Source organism: Bacillus rossius, chromosome 1 (assembly GCF_032445375.1).
Source record: "Bacillus rossius redtenbacheri isolate Brsri chromosome 1, Brsri_v3, whole genome shotgun sequence".
Lineage (NCBI taxonomy): Eukaryota > Metazoa > Arthropoda > Insecta > Phasmatodea > Bacillidae > Bacillus > Bacillus rossius.
Window position 1 is genome coordinate 4,947,244 of NC_086330.1, and position 10,679 is coordinate 4,957,922.

A 10,679-nucleotide genomic window follows, 5' to 3' on the forward strand; every position below is an offset into this window, starting at 1 on the left:
CCTGGGGGCGTGGACACAGCCCCGGGGACACCCTGGGGGCGTGGACACAGCCCCGGGGACACCCTGGGGGCGTGGACACAGCCCCGGTGACACCCTGGGGGCGTGGACACTGCCCCGGGGACACCCTGGGGGCGTGGACACAGCCCCGGGGACACCCTGGGGGCGTGGACACAGCCCCGGGGACACCCTGGGGGCGTGGACACAGCCCCGGTGACACCCTGGGGGCGTGGACACTGCCCCGGGGACACCCTTGGGGCGTGGACACAGCCCCGGGGACACCCTGGGGGCGTGGACACAGCCCCGGTGACACCCTGGGGGCGTGGACACAGCCCCGGGGACACCCTGGGGGCGTGGACACAGCACCGGGGACACCCTGGGGGCGTGGACACAGCACCGGGGACACCCTGGGGGCGTGGACACAGCCCCGGGGACACCCTGGGGGCGTGGTCACAGCCCCGGTGACACCCTGGGGGCGTGGACACAGCCCCGGGGACACCCTGGGGGCGTGGACACAGCCCCGGTGACACCCTGGGGGCGTGGTCACAGCCCCGGGGACACCCTGGGGGCGTGGACACAGCCCCGGGGACACCCTGGGGGCGTGGTCACAGACCCGGGGACACCCGGGGGGCGTGGTCACAGCCCCGGGGACAACCTGGGGGCGTGGACACAGCCCCGGTGACACCCTGGGGGCGTGGTCACAGCCCCGGGGACACCCTGGGGGCGTGGACACAGCCCCGGTGACACCCTGGGGGCGTGGTCACTGCCCCGGGGACACCCTGGGGGCGTGGACACAGCCCCGGTGACACCCTGGGGGCGTGGACACAGCCCCGGTGACACCCTGGGGGCGTGGTCACAGCCCCGGGGACACCCTGGGGGCGTGGACACAGCCCCGGGGACACCCTGGGGGCGTGGACACAGCCCCGGGGACACCCTGGGGGCGTGGTCACAGCCCCGGGGACACCCTGGGCGCGTGGTCACAGCCCCGGGGACACCCTGAGGGCGTGGTCACAGCCCCGGTGACACCCTGGGGGCGTGGGAACACAGCCCCGGTGACACCCTGGGGGCGTGGTCACAGCCCCGGGGACACCCTGGGGGCGTGGTCACAGCCCCGGTGACACCCTGGGGGCGTGGACACAGCCCCGGTGACACCCTGGGGGCGTGGACACAGCCCCGGGGACACCCTGGGGGCGTGGTCACAGCCCTGGGGACACCCTGGGGGCGTGGTCACAGCCCCGGGGACACCCTGGGGGCGTGTACACAGTCCCGGTGACACTTTGGGGGCGTGGTCACAGCCCCGGTGACACACTGGGGGCGTGGTCACAGCCCCGTTGACACTGGGGGCGTGGTCACAGCCCCGGGGACACACTGGGGGCGTGGTAACAGCCCCGGGGACACCCTGGGGGCGTGGACACAGCCCCGGTGACACCCTGGGGGCGTGGTCACAGCCCCGGGGACACACTGGGGGCGTGGTCACAGCCCCGGTGACACCCTGGGGGCGTGGACACAGCCCCGGTGACACCCTGGGGGCGTGGTCACAGCCCCGGGGACACCCTGGGGGCGTGGACACAGCCCCGTTGACACCCTGGGGGCGTGGACACAGCCCCGGTGACACCCTGGGGGCGTGGTCACTGCCCCGGGGACACCCTGCAGGCGTGGACACAGCCCCGGGGACACCCTGGGGGCGTGGTCACAGCCCTGGGGACACCCTGGGGGCGTGGTCACAGCCCCGGGGACACCCTGGGGGCGTGTACACAGTCCCGGTGACACTTTGGGGGCGTGGTCACAGCCCCGGTGACACACTGGGGGCGTGGTCACAGCCCCGGTGACACTGGGGGCGTGGTCACAGCCCCGGGGACACACTGGGGGCGTGGTCACAGCCCCGGTGACACCCTGGGGGCGTGGACACAGCCCCGGTGACACCCTGGGGGCGTGGTCACAGCCCCGGGGACACACTGGGGGCGTGGTCACAGCCCCGGTGACACCCTGGGGGCGTGGACACAGCCCCGGTGACACCCTGGGGGCGTGGTCACAGCCCCGGGGACACCCTGGGGGCGTGTACACAGTCCCGGTGACACCCTGGGGGCGTGGTCACAGCCCCGGTGACACACTGGGGGCGTGGTCACAGCCCCGGTGACACTGGGGGCGTGGTCACAGCCCCGGGGACACACTGGGGGCGTGGTCACAGCCCCGGGGACACCCTGGGGGCGTGGACACAGGCCCGGTGACACCCTGGGGGCGTGGTCACTTCCCCGGGGACACCCTGGGGGCGTGGACACAGCCCCGGGGACACCCTGGGGGCGTGGTCACAGCCCCGGGACACCCTGGGGGCGTGGTCACAGCCCCGGGGACACCCTGGGGGCGTGGACACAGCCCCGGGGATACCCTGGGGGCGTGGACACAGCCCCGGGGACACCCTGGGGGCGTTGTCACATCCCCGGGGACACCCTGGGGGCGTGGACACAGCCCCGGGGACACCCTGGGGGCGTGGTCACAGCCCCGGGGACACCCTGGGGGCGTGGACACAGCCCCGGTGACACCCTGGGGGCGTGGTCACAGCCCCGGGGACACACTGGGGGCGTGGACACAGCCCCGGGGATACCCGGTGGTACACGTACCTCGAGGAAGCCGTCGTAGTGTAGCAGGAAGGACGCGAGGAAGGTGAGCGCGTCCACGGACAGGTTGAAGGTGCAGATGCCGATGGCGTTGAGCTGTCCGCGCTTGAAGGCCCGCGCCAGGTTGGCGAAGGCCGTGGCTGTGAGGATCACCACCAGGAGGATGTGCGCCTTCACCAGCAGCCTGCCGCGCTCCTGGGACCCCCCTGGGCCCGGCCAGCCCGCCAGCCGCAGGGTGCGCGTGTTGAACCTCAGGATGGCCCCGTCCTCGCCGCCCATCGCGCCGTCTGCAAGCCTCGTGACCAGCGACTATCCACACCCTACCAAACACTTCATGGTTCCTGTTCTACACAGAGTCCTTTATTGGTTATTTTTTATTCACTAAAAATTGGTTGTCGGTAGAGTCGGTTTACGGACGATAGTTTAACGTGACAACGTCATAACAAAACATTGATGAAATTATTGCACACTTTTATGAATAAAATTGAATATTTTTTTAATTTTAATAATAAAAGAATAAATACTTGAAATTATACTAGTAATAAGATTTTTAAAATGCAAGAAAAATTAACTAATATTGCGGAAATTGTTGTTGTAATAAGCATTGAAAACCACATTAACTTTTCACTTCACTTTATAAACAGTCGACGAAACAGTTGACGTGTAGATGTAAGTTGTGTGCTGCCGCTGTCTTTCTTCTCCTCGGACGCATAGGCCAATTGAGTGGAAGAGAGGGAGATGCGGCGCAAGCGTACAATGAGCGTAACGGGACACAGCGTAACGGAACTATGTGCGTAACGGGACACTTTTTCGTGGGTGCAGTCGGCGTTCATCGATTTAATAAACGTTATCACGTCAAAAAAATTTTTATCGTCACTACAAAAATAGTTACCACAATAATTATTTCACCGTGTATTCGGTGACCATATATCTCTTAATTACAGTAGCAGCTTGGCTTCTGGGTTGAAGCCGTGTCCTTGGCCAATAATTCACCGACGTTTCAGTCGACATTGCATTCGCCATCATCAGGATACAGTTACCTACTGTGGTAACTGTAACAGTAACAGTAGTTAACTGCTCCCTGATGATGGCGACTGCAATTTCAACCGAAACGTCGGTGAATTATTCGCCAAGGCCACGGCTACAACCCAGAAGCCAAGGTACTTCAGACAATGGCCGTGAAAGCCTGCGAACATTATCTTTATTACAGTGTGTGTGTGTGTGTGTGTAGAAAATATATTTATGCCGCAGGACGGCTATGACAACATATAGACAATGGAGGCTTTCGTTGCCAGAATCATTGGACACTAAAATGGTAACTTTCTCTCAATTAGCAGAACACTTGCCGATTATGCAGCTTAAATCGTGGTTAAACAATTTGATGACAAAAACCAGTCGCTCGTCACTCTGAACGGGACTATTTGTCTAGCAGAATTTGCATTCTACCACTGTAAAAAGTGTATTGTGAAGTGTCAAAGCCTTACTAAGCACCTACCAGGATACAACACTCGCTCTTCCAGTACTGGTGGGTACTTCGGTTTTAGAACGAGCTGTTGCCGAACCCTGCTAGGAGTGCAAGTTACATCGAGCATCGTAGTAATATTGCTCCAGTAATATTTTAAAACTGTAACGTTCAAAAACGCTGTGATGATTCTTGGAAGTTGCTCTTTATTTCTGCATAAGTGCTTTCCACCATAGCGTAACACCACTCGAGACTGGTTCACCCACTTAAGAGCCCCCGGTGTTTTTGATCTAGAGAACTACATAATGCATGTCCCTCCCGAAGATTACATACACATAATTCCTTCTTGCATGAGTAACCAAGAACCTGTTTGTTCTCAAGTCCAAGCCGAGAACACTGTGTGGGGTTGTGAGCTTGTAAGTAGTGGGAACTCCCCCAGTGGAAGCTATTAATACCATGTGAAGTAATGACAGAGCAACTTCTCCTCTCTCATAATATAATCAATTACCACCCCCCCCCTTTTTTTTTTCAATAGTCCGCTCTCTTATTGGCCCAGCTTGGTGCTTCACAGTAGGCATTGTTCATGCCCTCTCGAGCGATCGAAAATTAAGGAGTCTGTAAGTAACCCTTTACTTCATCGCCTTCACCACCATCAAAAGGCAGAAAATTTTTTTATAATAGCACAAATGTACCTCAGGAAAATAAAAATGTTAAAAAGTTAATTTAAAAAAAAACATTTAGCTGGTTATTCCAATTCTTACAAACAAACCCCTACTGTTCATAATTATCTCTGGAACACAATTAACGCAAGCAGTGTCCATATTAAATTTACACCCCTACCATTTACCGTTGCAAGTTAAAAGTAAGACAATAAAACACACCTTTTCAGTTTAAAGGTGAGATGGAAACTATGAAAAATGAAAACAATATGTTTTTTTATTTATAAAATATAATCACATGGCCCAAAATTTGCCAATTTTACTGGGCGTGCACAAAGCGTTGTTTTATGTCAAATCGGAAACACAATAACATTAAAATACCCACATTTATCCATTAATTGCGAGCTATCAGTCTTTATTAAGGAGTTTTTAAGGATTCTTAGTGAAATTTAAGGACTTTTAAGGGCCCTTAATCAATTAAAGAAAAATTAAGAACCCTGGTATAGCTGCTTTGCCGTAGACAGCCGGAACAAATGCAATGCAGAGTGTATTTCCTTCAGCATTTTAAACATTCGTTTATGCATTAATACATAAAGATCCCCCAATGATAGAGCAAGGACCTAGATAACTGTAACCAGTAGGGGCTGGAAAAATTAGCATCCAGCTATATATGCCAATCCTTTGCTAGTTTTAATATTTGCTATTGTTTTGCTTATTTTCTATATAAATACTTTGTTTTAGCTTATTTTCAAACGTCATTCATTTGTAAAAACTATCATTTATGAAATTCTACATAACTACTGGTACATTTATTTAACGGTTTTGAAAATTGTTTTACAAAATGTATTTTTTCACCCTAGGAAGAAAACATGCTGCACTCTTACAGTTCGCTTTAGCGGGAGTGTATTTGGAACACTGAGACAAAATAACCATTATTATTTGTTATTTGTACAATTTGAAAGCTGTTTTAAAAAGCAACACAAATAACTATTTAATGCTAGTGTTACAGGTGCTTGCTGTTATTCCAAAACGTTACACCTGAACATGTGACTTGTGTAATGGTTCTCTGCACTAGTTTTCACGACCAGCATGGTTCATGACACAGTCATGCCTCTGTGATGAAGCCTAGTTACAGTAACTTCAAAATATAAGCCCCACCCAATTAATCCATTTGATTTGTGTATTTTCTATAAACTAAAAAATAAGACAATGTTGCTAGCACATTGCACTACCAAATTAATATTTTTTTTTCTGGTGGGTTAGGTTTCGAAAAGAATTATATATATACCTACTGCATTTGCCTGAATATGATGCTAAGGAAACAGAAGTGGGGGTTGCATGAAAATCACAAACTTGTATGTTGGAAATTATACGCTCTGCCTCACATATGTCATGACGTGGCCAGGGGGTTCGTCTGCGATTACTTGATTAGTTAACGAGCGCCACCGTGCATAGGGGCACGGACCTGGTAGAGATTGTAGTGTCACTACCCCCTGCTTGGTCTTTCCTCACACTCGATTGGGGACTAAGCGGAAGGCAGCTACATAAAAAAGTGGTTGTCTGTAAAGTCGGTTTACGGACGATAGCTTAACGTGACGTCATAACAAAACATTGATGAAATGATTGCATACTTTTATGAATAAAATTGAATCATTTTTATTGAATTCTCACTATTTTGTATGGATACAAAGAAGGAGTGAAATGAAATCTGCAATTTAATTGATAAATTTACTTTTATTTGCACTCATTAATTAAAATATGTTTATTACTTTAACGAAGATATTATTTTAACTAGGTATAACTTTTATACATGTTTGCTATTTAAATTTTTCCAATCTGTGTTATTCTGTTAAGGATAGGACGATGATAGGAAAAGTAGGAAACGAATGGGAATGTTTCAAGTTTAATGTGCCTCGAAAAAGTCAAATCGATGGTTGTTCCAATCGAGTGGAAGAGAGATAGATGCGGCGCAAGCGTAACGTTGTCACGTCAAAAAAAGAAATAAGAGAACTGTGGTTAAGTAGTGTATTCTAAACAACAATAAAGATTATTACAAAATGGCAATAACAACTCTACATAAAAGAGTAGTCTAATATACATTCAACTTACAACTCTTCATAAAAGGTGACTCACTTCCATAATATCAGAAATAGAAAAATTATAATATGGAGCAAAAATAACTACAAGACAAGGGTCTACAGCGCATCAGGGCACCACTCCGTTTTGCATCTTCCATTTGCATGAGAGTATACTAATACTACTGTTTCCTGACCTGGTGCACCAGCGGACGCACTTACAACCCAGTCTATACCACAATCTGTCCATAACAGCAATACACTCTCCCCTCCACTTATGATACAGATAATTTTCTCTTAGAGTTCCATATGTGTATGGGACGTCGCCCGTGTTAGGCCTGGCTCGTGTCCTGGACCCAGCAGACTGCAGTGAGGAACGCAGCTCTCAGTGAGTCCCGCACGCTGCCATGCAGTAGGTGTTACACACGTGGGTGGCCACAAACGAGAACACTCAAGTTTGATGCACAATATTTGTTACATGCCACAGCACCACATACCTCTCCTACAGCAGTTACAGTTGAACAAATAAGTGAAGCGGATCAAACGCCTGACGGCACGGATGGCTTGAGCGAGGCCAGGCCCACCCCGTGGCCTGGTGAACTAGTTCGCGGTAATGTCCGACCTCCGCTACGCGGATTTGCTATCTAAATTAAGAGAGCAGTCGCGCCCCTGAGGTAAGCTCCAGGAAAGATGAACAGGATTTAAAATAATTAAGCGACGGAATGAACAGATCAGTGAAAAAGAAGTTGAAGTCTGCAGTGTGTTGAAGGCGTCTCACCTCGGGTGGCGGTGATGAGCGACTGTGGAGACACATGGCCGCCGAGGTGGTTCGTCAGCGCAATTTCGCCAAAACTGCGAGAACTTTTAGGTAACCGTTCCAGTTAGAGCCATTAACATATTTATGCTTAATCAATATTACATTTAAATTTAGAGCATAAGCTTGTCCGCAACAAATATATATATATATATATATATATATATATATATATATGGACAAATATATATATATATATATATATATATATTGACGTCGACCCAAGTGTCTCCTCGGCTCCTTCAGGCCGTTATGCCTCGTCAACGTCCTCCCTTCCCCGGTGAAGTGCGACGGCCAGGGACGCACCCGCGTGCGCCCTTGCATGCCAGTGAGCCTCAACGCGAATGTAAATATTGTGTATAACTTATTAATTCTGTAAACTTGGTGTGATTATTGTGTCGTTTAGCTGTGAATATTCTGTGTTTCCGCATGTATGCTAATATGTAATCGCAGCCTGGCGCGCCGCGAGACGGGGCTCTCTCCCACGCCCCCCCGCAACCCGCGGGCGCCGGCCCGCGGGCTAGCGGGGAGAGTCAGTCGTGTTCAGGGCTCGAACGAGGACGGTCGAGTACGCCGCTCCGCGCTGCTCGCGAGGCGCGTACTCGGAGCTCGTGGCCACTTCTCGTTTTCAGTTCACGAGTACGGCAGTCAAGCTGCCTCCGCGAGTCATTCGCCGCGTTACTGAGTTTACGAGTCTCCGAGGGACGTTAATCGCAGAGAATTCCGGACCATACGTTACGTAACAGGGCGCACGCGCACAGCGCTTCTTCGTGGTGTAACTTAACGGGACTAGTATTACGTGTAAGCAGCATCCGTGCCGGGACGTCATAGCGGACCTTACGGTGTTACGTGAGTCTGGGTCGCCGTGGGATGGGAGCTGGTTCCGCGGTGATTTCGCCAGGCTGCGGCAGGGTCATAAACCGTTAATAAAAGGGGCTCGTGAAAACCGTCAACACCGAATCGTTATTGGAACAATTTACCAATATTCCTCTCTACCTAACTCCTCCCTCCAGGTCCCGCAGTTCCCGGTCCCGGCCACGTTGGCCTGGACCCACTCTCCGCAGAGCAGTACGGGCATAACTGGACATTCACGCAAGCAGGGAACCGGGGACCTCAAGCCGAGGGACGTCAATATATATATATATATAAATATATATATATATATAAACATATATATATATATTGTCGTCGTCCGTTCGAAGGCCATAAAGCCCGGCCTCCACCCGCCAGTATTAAACCCCGCTAACGGAGCGCACCCCTAGCCCATGTCACGTGAGTCAGGCGAACCGTCGACGTCGGTGAGTGTTTAAACAGATTACGCCCATATGCCAACACCACCAAAAAGTTCTTATGCTTCATTAATTACTGTGAGTAATAAAGTGATTTTTATTTAACAAAACAACCCTTAAGAGTGAAAGTACGTCGTAGGGGTGCAGCGGTTTTCCCCGTGGGAAACCGCAATTAATAAACGTTCGGAACATCCCTTGCGGCCTTCCGCCAATAATTAACCACAGCATAAATCAACCTAATTCACCTCCCTGTTTTTACTTGCCAATAGCCACTGGAGTATTCAACAAGTGACAGACAGTCTCCAGCTTAACTTATGTATTATTATTATAGGCCTTCCGCCAAATAATTCAGACAGATGTCATTAAGTTACGAGGGTTCTAGAAATAATGTCTAATTATAATTATAAAATTGGAATAACGGCACATTAGAAAGTTCGGCGCGTCATGACGCTTCCCCCCCCCCCCCCCCCCAAGCCGGCACAAAGCGGCAGTAGAGTTTTACTCACGGGCCGGGGCGGACGTGTGATCCCGCGGGGAGACTTCAACCTTTGTGCTACTGATTCTTCATACTGGTAAATATCATAATTAATTAAAACCTCTTTTTCCTCTCCCCGCGTGCCCCCGTGCCCTTTTCCGGTGCAGGGCTTAACCCGGCCACGTTAATTCTTGCTCGTCGCGCAACAACGGTTCGCGACGCAGTCACTTTACGGTCCGGGCCGACTCCCACGAACAGAACTTAATATAATTCGTCGAGCAGACGCCTGCCGACTACAAACTTAAAGACTTGTCTCTTAATATTACCTTCGTGGGCCCGCGACTCACACGGGTGAGCCCGAGCACGAAGCTATCTGCAGTTCATCACGGGAGTGGCCGTTAACCCACCCAAACTCTTCGACGACCCTCAAACCCATGTAGGGACCTTGTTTGCAAATGCCACAACGTAACACGTAATTAATTATCAGTGCGAGTGTGTGTAGTGCCAACGTATTTTTTGTCAAGTGTAATTGTGTAACTTGTGTCCCCATCCAAACTATGTGAGATGCGGGATTAAAAAACCAACACCTAAATACCGTTTCTTTATTTCGTAAACGCCTCCTGAACAGTTAGGAAACAGTCTTCTATACTGTTTAGGGCCAGTGCTTATTAGAAGTAGGGACTCCCTCCCACCATCAACAGCCGTCGATCCTAGTGGAGCACGCAGGGGCAAAAACCCACGACCACCTCGGTTAATACTCGAATTAACCTGGCGCCCGCCGGAGATTTCATTAAGAGCCACTAAAACCACTAGGACCGCCCCGGGTCTCGATCACGAGACCGCAGGTGACGGCTATATATATATATATATATATATATATATATAATTTTACGCATCAAGATTTCAAGGAAAAATACTAAAAAATGTGTTGGCCTTCGGCAAGTTCGAGTCTGTCGTGAATATTATTTATTTCCATTAAAATTATTCTTATACTGTTTAAGGGATCCTGAAACAATGTACACTATGGGGAAAGCAAACAAAAGAAAAGGTTTACAAAGTTAATTAGTGTTTACGGGGACGGAGCACAGACTCTACCCGCGCCCTCTAGTGGTAGTCCGTGGCGCACTGTGCAAACGAGTCACACGCACATCGCCGGCTGATAGGAGGGGTGGAGGCGTAGTGGCATATCGGGCTCAGGTGGGCGCAGCCCCCCACGATGTCACCCACTAGTCCTGAACCCCAGCTCGGGGTGTGACAGACGAGAGACGCAGGATGAAGGAGAGGGGCAAATGG